General features: G+C 42.7%; 1 pseudogene; it reads left to right on the forward strand.

Moving 5' to 3' along the window:
* The first annotated feature begins 5,441 nt into the window (after positions 1-5,441).
* Positions 5,442-5,560, forward strand: LOC145393589 (5S ribosomal RNA; annotated as a pseudogene).
* Positions 5,561-8,382: the final 2,822 nt, after the last annotated feature.

Below are 8,382 nucleotides of genomic sequence, written 5' to 3' on the forward strand. Positions count from 1 at the left end.
TCTTTCCCCATAAGTATACAGTTTTTGTTAATCGAACCCCATCCTCCCCCCGCTTTATACTGAGAGGACTATGGATTTCAGTGCACCGGAAAGGCATTTAGAGACAAATGAACCTTTTTCTTGTTTCTCTGGTGAGGTGAGTTCCATTACGGTCAACAGGAAGGAGGAAGGAATAGGAGGATATGGGAGAGCAGTGGGGTGGAGAGGATGGAAACTGATAAGAGGAGAGGAGAGGAGGGGGAAGATCACAGAAGAGAATGCGGACAGAGGAGGGTGGTGTAGTGGATGGAAAATGATAGGAGAAAGGAGGAGGGGAGCGGGCAGATGCATGGAGAGAACAGAAGAAGGAAAATAAGGGAAGAGAGGATATAAGGAGAGAAGAAATTAGAGGCTGGGAGAAGAGACAAGTGGGTGGAAAAAGAAGAGCTGCAAGGAAGAGAAGAGAGGGAAGAGGATACAAGCAGAGATGAGCAAAGAAAGAAGACAGGAAGAGAGGCGAGAAGCGGAATTCTTGTGAACCGGAAAGAGAGAAGAATCGAGAAAGAAGAGTTAAGAAGACAACACATAAGAAGAGATGAGAAAGAAGTTAAAAAGAGGAGGGAAAGTAGGTACACGAGAAAAGAGAATGAGAGTCGATGAAGAAGAGTAGAGTAGACGAAAGCGGAAAGTCGAGAAAAGAGAAAAAGAGTGGACACGAGGAAGGGAATAAAAGTCGAGGGAGAAGAATTAAGAAGACGAAAAAAAAGAGAGGTCAAGAAGAAGAGCTAAGAGAGCAAGAAGTGCACACCCTCCTTTCCCGAGTCATGCTTCGCCTTCTTCACATGACCAGACCAGTCGAAGCAAAATCTTATGAAGCATCAGCAACGTCCTGATAACTAGAATACCCACCCACCTCCATGACTCTGGCGGCCTGGACCGGTTCATTTACTCCCACCATACCTCCTTTCTCTCTACCCCCTCGCACCCCTCTCTCCCTCCCACTCCCCTCTCGCACCAGTGGCATCCCTCACACACCCTTTGTACTCCTCTTGTCCCCCACTCCCAATAAGCATCCTATCGCATCCCCGACATCCCCCATCTCTCCTCTCTCTCCCTCCCACTCCCCTCGCACCCCACCACCTCTACCCCCACCCCCACCCCCATTCCCACTCCCACTTCCATTCCTAATGCTCCCCTGGACATGCTTAGGAGGTCGCATCATCGGGCGTTAACACTTAATGAGGTTAGGGGTCATGCGGACTTCTTCATACGCACACACACACACACACACACACACACACACACACACACACACACACACACACACACACACACACACACACACACACACACACACACACACACACACACACACACACACACACACACACACACACACACACACACACACACACACACACACACACACACACACACACACACACACACACACACACACACACACACACACACACACACACACACACACACACACACACACACACACACACACACACACACACACACACACACACACACACACACACACACACACACACACACACACACACACACACACACACACACACACACACACACACACACACACACACACACACACACACACACACACACACACACACACACACACACACACACACACACACACACACACACACACACACACACACACACACACACACACACACACACACACACACACACACACACACACACACACACACACACACACACACACACACACACACACACACACACACACACACACACACACACACACACACACACACACACACACACACACACACACACACACACACACACACACACACACACACACACACACACACACACACACACACACACACACACACACACACACACACACACACACACACACACACACACACACACACACACACACACACACAGATAATAATGATAATGAAAGAGGTGTGCTGGACAAACAGATATTACTCCACGCGACTTGACCCTCCAAAAGGTGTTCCTCCTTCCCTTTCTTGCTAAAGCTGTTTTGACGTGCAGGCAGGGATGATGCTGAGTGCTGACTTCTTGCTGTTTGCGTTATAGGATTGGCAGTTGAGCGTTGTTTTGACTGCACATGACTCGAGTTTTGTTTAAGGTCGGTTGGATTAACTTTGGATTTTTTTTTAAAGGGAATGAGAGTGTTAATAGATGGATGGGAGCGGTTCTTGTTCTAGGTAGGTAGAACTGACGAGTGTTAATTTGACTGTCTATCGTTAAGGGCTGTTTTGAGTGGATGGGATTGTGTCCGAAATGCTGATTGAGGTGGATAGAAAAACAGAAATCACTACTGCTTTTTAGCTGGATAGGATTGACTGCTGAGAGCTGTATTGGATGGTTAGAACTTTACTGACTGCTTTATTTATTTACCGCTAAGTACTGTTTAAGGTCGATTATATTCACTTCTCCTTAACCTAGATGAAACTTGACTACTAAGAACAGTATTTGGTGGCTAGAACGAGGCAGCTGAGTAGTGTTTAAAGGCGGATTGGATTACGTGCAGGTCCTGTTTAACGCGGGTAGGATGGGCTGACTGGCTGGTTGGATTTCAGACCGATGGATTTATTGGGTATGGCCGAACACAAGCCTGACGTATTGGATAGATATGGATAGTTGCTGGGTTAGAGAGAGAGAGAAAGAGAGAGAATGAACGAGAAATTAGTGTTTTATGATACTGGAAGAAGATGAAAAAGATTAGAGAATGAATGGAAAGTTAAAGTAAGTGAAAATAGACGATGATGAAGAGAAAAACGCATGAGCGAAGAGGTGGAAAGATGAATTAGTGAGATGAAGAAATGAAGAAGTGGAAGATCATGTGGATAAGCCAGCAAGTGGATGATTATCCAGTTACCAGAAGGAGTTTTGCAGGAACGAATAAAGAGTTGAGTGGAATAATGGATGAGTGGATGAGAAAGTGGCTGGGTGCTTAAGTAGGTGAGTAGATGGGTGGAAGAATGGATGGATGAGTTGGTTGTGTGTGTGTGTGTGTGTGTGTGTGTGTAAGAGAGAGAGAGAGAGAGAGAGAGAGAGAGAGAGAGAGAGAGAGAGAGAGAGAGAGTTCAGGAAGATTATGTAAGGGGAAGAGGTGTAGAAAAGCATATACTGTAAATGTGTGTGTGCGTGAGAGGTGAAAGAGCACATGTGAAATTAATTCAGAGGGAGAGGGGAGTTGAGAGGGGAGGGGAGGGGAGGGGGAGGGGGAGGTAAAAGAAGGAAGGGGAGAGGCAGGAAGAGGGGAGGGGGAAGAGGGAGGGGAATGGGGAGTGCGAATAGGGACGGGAATGATGTTTAAATATGTGGCCTTTCCCTCCCTCAGTTCCCCTTCTTATATTTCTCTCGGTCAGCATTGTCTTTCCCATTAGTTCCACGCTGGGTGAAGTGAAAGAGGAGGGAGAGAGGGAAGGAGGGAGGGAGGGAAAAAGAGGCAGAGACGCACAGAAACAGAATGAGTGAATGATTGTTTATGAGAGATGGAAGAACGCGTGAGGGAATTTTCTGTAGTATAAATTTGGACAGTATGGTGTTAGAGAGGTATTACGAAAAGAGCATACGAGGGAGGCAAGATTATTTTATTAAGGTGAGGGTGCATTTTATTTATGTGTGGGGTTGGAGGGGGATAGAGGAACGGGATAGTGTGTATGAGAGTGTGATGGATGGCTGAAAAGAATGTGTGAGGAAGAGTTGAGCAAACGTATAGGTGGGAGGCAAGAGCATATATGTGGATGTGAAGGAGAGTCTTGGAGTTTCTAGGAGAAAAGGGGAACTGGGTGTTGTGTGAAGGAGCGTGAGAGAAAGGCTGAAGAGCAAGTGTGTGGGAGGTGGAACTGTGATAGTAGGAAAGGTGACAGAGGATATTGTGTGAAAGGAGCTTTAGACTGGAAAGTGGTAGGAAAGATGGGGTGGGCGATGATAAAAACAAGTGGGAGGGGGAATGAGTTTGCCAAGAAACGTGAGAGGAGGGGGATGAGCAGACCCAGACATCCTGCCAAAACGCTGTCTTTACACCATCAGGTCCACGCAGCAGCAGCAGCAGCAGCAGTCGGAATAGAAACTTGGAATACCTTAAACACAAGCCCCCACGGTAACTTTAATACCCAGGCGAAGGTAATGAGAAGGGGGGGGGGCTGGCTGTTGACAGGCACGATGGTGGTCACGCCGACGATGAGGGGGGTGGAGGCGGAGGGGAAGGGTTTTATTCTCACCATATTATATTGCTAAACTCTGAATTTTTATGTGCCTTCCGACATTATCATCAGCGTTTGGGTCCGGCCACGTTCGCCTGTAATGGAGTTTCTTACCTTCACTGCCAACAACGATGTGGGTATTACTCGTTCATTAACTTCGCTTATTTTTACCTTTTATTTAATCCGATAGAGATTTTCCGCATTAGATTCTGAATTCTGACAGACGATTTTTTTTTTTTTTTTTTTTTTAGGAAAGGCTTCTGATACTGGTTGGGTGAATGATGACCTTAACCCTCGGGAAGACAGGCCATCCACCTAGGCTGCTTATTGTGGTCCCTGCCAGACGATTTTATTCAGCTATGGCTAGACGATTTTATGATGCCTAGGGATGACTTCTCGTACTGATGGGGTTACTGGACTTTTCTACCACCATCCGTGACTGCATCTTTTGTCATCTTTGTTTTCCTTTTCATATATATTATTACTGTCTTTGTTTTCCTCTTTATTCTAAGGAGGTAATGGAAATACTTAACGCTATTACAAACGATGATGTCTAATTGATTTATATTGTTTTTGATCCCAGACAATTTTATTCAGCCGAAAGAAGCATCTCTGGCCAATCTCCTACAACCTTTCGAGTGTAATGACATCGTTTAATTTTTTGATAACCTCAAGATAGTGTTAATGAATAATGAAAGATCTGTTACTGAAAAGGTCATAGGATTATCTTACCCTTGATGGTCTTTCTTTCCCTTCATCTTCTTTTGGCTTTATTTTTCCTTTCGAGATGTGGGGAATTTCTGTCAGTCTTACAGGATGAAGTCTTTATTGTTGTATTCACGTTACCATTAGACTTTTCTTTTTTGTAGTTTGAGGAGACTTTTTATAGCGAAGGGTTACTGAGTTTTATACCGTAGGCAGTGATGGTATTTCTTCCCTTTCATCCTTTTTTTTTTTTTTCTTGTTACCGCCAGACAGATGTAGTCATGATAGGAATACATCTCGTAGTGAAGGAGTTTGTTATTATTATTATTATTATTATTATTATTTAGTAGTAGTAGCAGCGGCAACAGTAGTGGTAGCAGTAGTTGTAGTAGTAGTAGTAGTAGTAGTAGTAGTCGTAGTAGTAGTAGTAGTGTTATTGTTGATATTATTGTTTTTTCTTAAGTTAGAAATACTTTATCAGATATTCCACCCACAAATAATGCAATTATTATTTTTCATGCCACGTTGAGTACACCGTTTCCCGTCCGATCAGCGAAGTTAAGCAACGTTGGGTCTGGTTAGTACTTGGATGGGTGACCCCCTGGGAACACCAGATGCTGTTGGCATCCCTACGTGTCAAGTGGGGTTGGTGGAGGATTAGTGCCCCTCCCTGTAAAACAATTAACTCTAAGCCCTTGGCCACCCCGTTTGGGATACATGGCGTCTGGCAATGAATGAATGAATGATTATTTTTTCTCCTACTGAGAAAAATGTAAATACTTTTAGTCTCTGAGAAGGATTAACATATTTGCATTAATCTGGCTCTCACGAAAACCATGATGGGGAGTGCCGCCCCCTCCTGCCCCCCAAGAGATAATTCCACGCTCGATAATTGACTCATGGATGATTAAATGGACGTAGAGGGTAATTAAGCATATTAGAAAACAAAGTAACAATCAAAGTAATAAACTGACTTCTCTTCTGGGAGTGATCTCTCTCTCTCTCTCTCTCTCTCTCTCTCTCTCTCTCTCTCTCTCTCTCTCTCTCTCTCCAGCCTTTTCTTCCTTTTCTCATATTCCATCCATTTTTCCTCCGTGGTTTCTTTCCCTGTGGTTTCTTCCTTCATTTTACATCCTCTGCGGTTTCTATGTGTTTTCTCATTTTATTTTTTAAGGGTATTGGAAAGTCAAGTTACCAATCGAAGTAATGACTCTACTTCTGTTTACGGAGTGGGTGCTGAGTTTAGTGAAGCTGCTGTGTCACTCCCTCTTTCCTCAGCACAGGTGTCACTTGTTTCTCTCTCTCTCTCTCTCTCTCTCTCTCTCCTCACACGCACGCACGCAAGCACGCACGCACGTACACACACACACACACACACACACACACACACACACACACACACACACACACACACACACACACACACACACACACACACACACACACACACACACACACACACACACACACACACACACACACACACACACACACACACACACACACACACACAGTTTTCTTTCTGATTGGAGCTCACCTGAAGGATATGGACCTTAATTACTCTAAATCAAGACATGTTCCAAGAAGACTAGAATCCATAAGAAAGACGCACTTAGAAGTCTTAAACATCAGGTCAAATATCACTGAACTTTAAATGTAATATGATTCAGAGATAAGAGACCTTTAAATTGAGGTCAGCGATAAGAGGATTGATAATAGTGGAGTTAAAGGATAAGAGAATTGTAATCATGAATGGGGTCAAAAATAATAAGATGCCACACGTATTAGGGGTCAGACGTGAGGGGGCTTTAAGTAAAATAAGGCAGAAAGATAGGCTTTAATTTAGTATGGTAGGAGATTAAACCTTATGATTTTACTGGTCAGGTTTTAGATTCCATTAAATATCACTGCAGTCAAATAAAATGCATCTGCAGTTTTATTGAGGGTCGTAGATGAGAACTTTTAATATGGTTGGGGTCAGATAGAGGAGAATTTTATGTTTAATTACGGTCACAGATTATAGGCTTTCAGATATAATTCCGGCAAAAACTTAACTTCGAAAAGGTAAATGGGATTACACGTTATCCCCCTGTGATTACGTATAAATATAATGGATCTTCAGGTATAACAGGGGTCAAAGATCGGTGACGTTTAAAGGTGATTGGGGTCAGACAGTCCACCTTTCTGATGTAACCAACGCCGACACACAAGCTACGTATGTGCAAAAGATTTATGACAATTTGCATACATGTAAATATCTACCTGAGAATGCTGTCCTTTTTTTTTTTTTTTTATTACAGGGGAATTATACATTTTTATGCTGACTTTAGGCTTTCCGTTTTAATGCTCAACTTTAGGCTTTCCATTTTAATGCTTGATTTTGGGCTTTTCCATTTTAATGCTCAACTTTGGGTTTTTCGTTTTAATTCTCAACTTCAGGCTTTTCCGTTTGTATGCTTGGCTTTGAGCTTTGTATATCAGACGTTTTGGTAGGATGTTTTCTTTGTCAGATAGGTTCCTTCAGTTCGTTTTCCTCATTTCTATTTGTTGTTGCCACCACCAGGCGATTTTCTTCAATTTTAGGGAATCCTCTGTAGTGGATTTGTTAATGACTGATGCTTACCTGAGAAAATTAAACCCTTTGATAAGATGCCTGTGTTTTAGATGAAAGGGAAGAGTTTTTTATTTGGAGAGGTTAGATATTGCCTATCCTCTCCCCTTCAGTAAGAAAGGCTTCCTGAACTGAATGAAGTCTTTGGGAGATGTCAAGAATAAAAGAAAATAGACGTCCTCATAGTGAAGGATTAATAGCCCATTTGCGCCCAGTGTTCCCCGAGGTAGGGACCTATAATGAGCGTCGCGACTATGGGCCGATAAGCAGAGGGCAGCACGCTTAGATCCCTTCCAGCACAATCCCTCACACAGGAACCCTGGAAGCTAATGGACTGAACTGGTGTACAGGCAACTAAGAGTCTTTCTTAGTAAATATAAAAACAGACTTACTGATTGAATAAATGTAAAGACAACGTTTGATCATTAGTAAACAACACTTAGTAATTCAGTAAGTATACAGACAGTCATTTATATTTATGTGAATTTAAAGACATTATATCCGATGTCACCATTTACTACCTCAGTAAATATAAAGTCAACACCTAATAGCTAAATAGACCTACAGACAACAAATTATTAACTCCACATATATTGTCAAGACATAACATAAACATAAAAGTCAAGATTTAGTAACCCATAAATAAAAAGAACAGCATAATTCGTTAGCATAAAAAGTGTCATATAAATCTTAACATGTATAGTCAACAAATTTGCTAACTGTATATTTATTAAGTCAGAATATATTAACAAGGTAAATAAAAAAAGACTTTAATAAATCATCAGGTATAAAAACAACAGTTACAAGCTTTATCCGTTTTAACAAACATAGTCAACG

The sequence above is a fragment of the Coenobita brevimanus genome, chromosome 24 (genome assembly GCF_032717465.1).
Source record: "Coenobita brevimanus isolate Jiangsu-jjx chromosome 24, ASM3271746v2, whole genome shotgun sequence".
NCBI classification, from domain to species: Eukaryota; Metazoa; Arthropoda; class Malacostraca; order Decapoda; family Coenobitidae; genus Coenobita; species Coenobita brevimanus.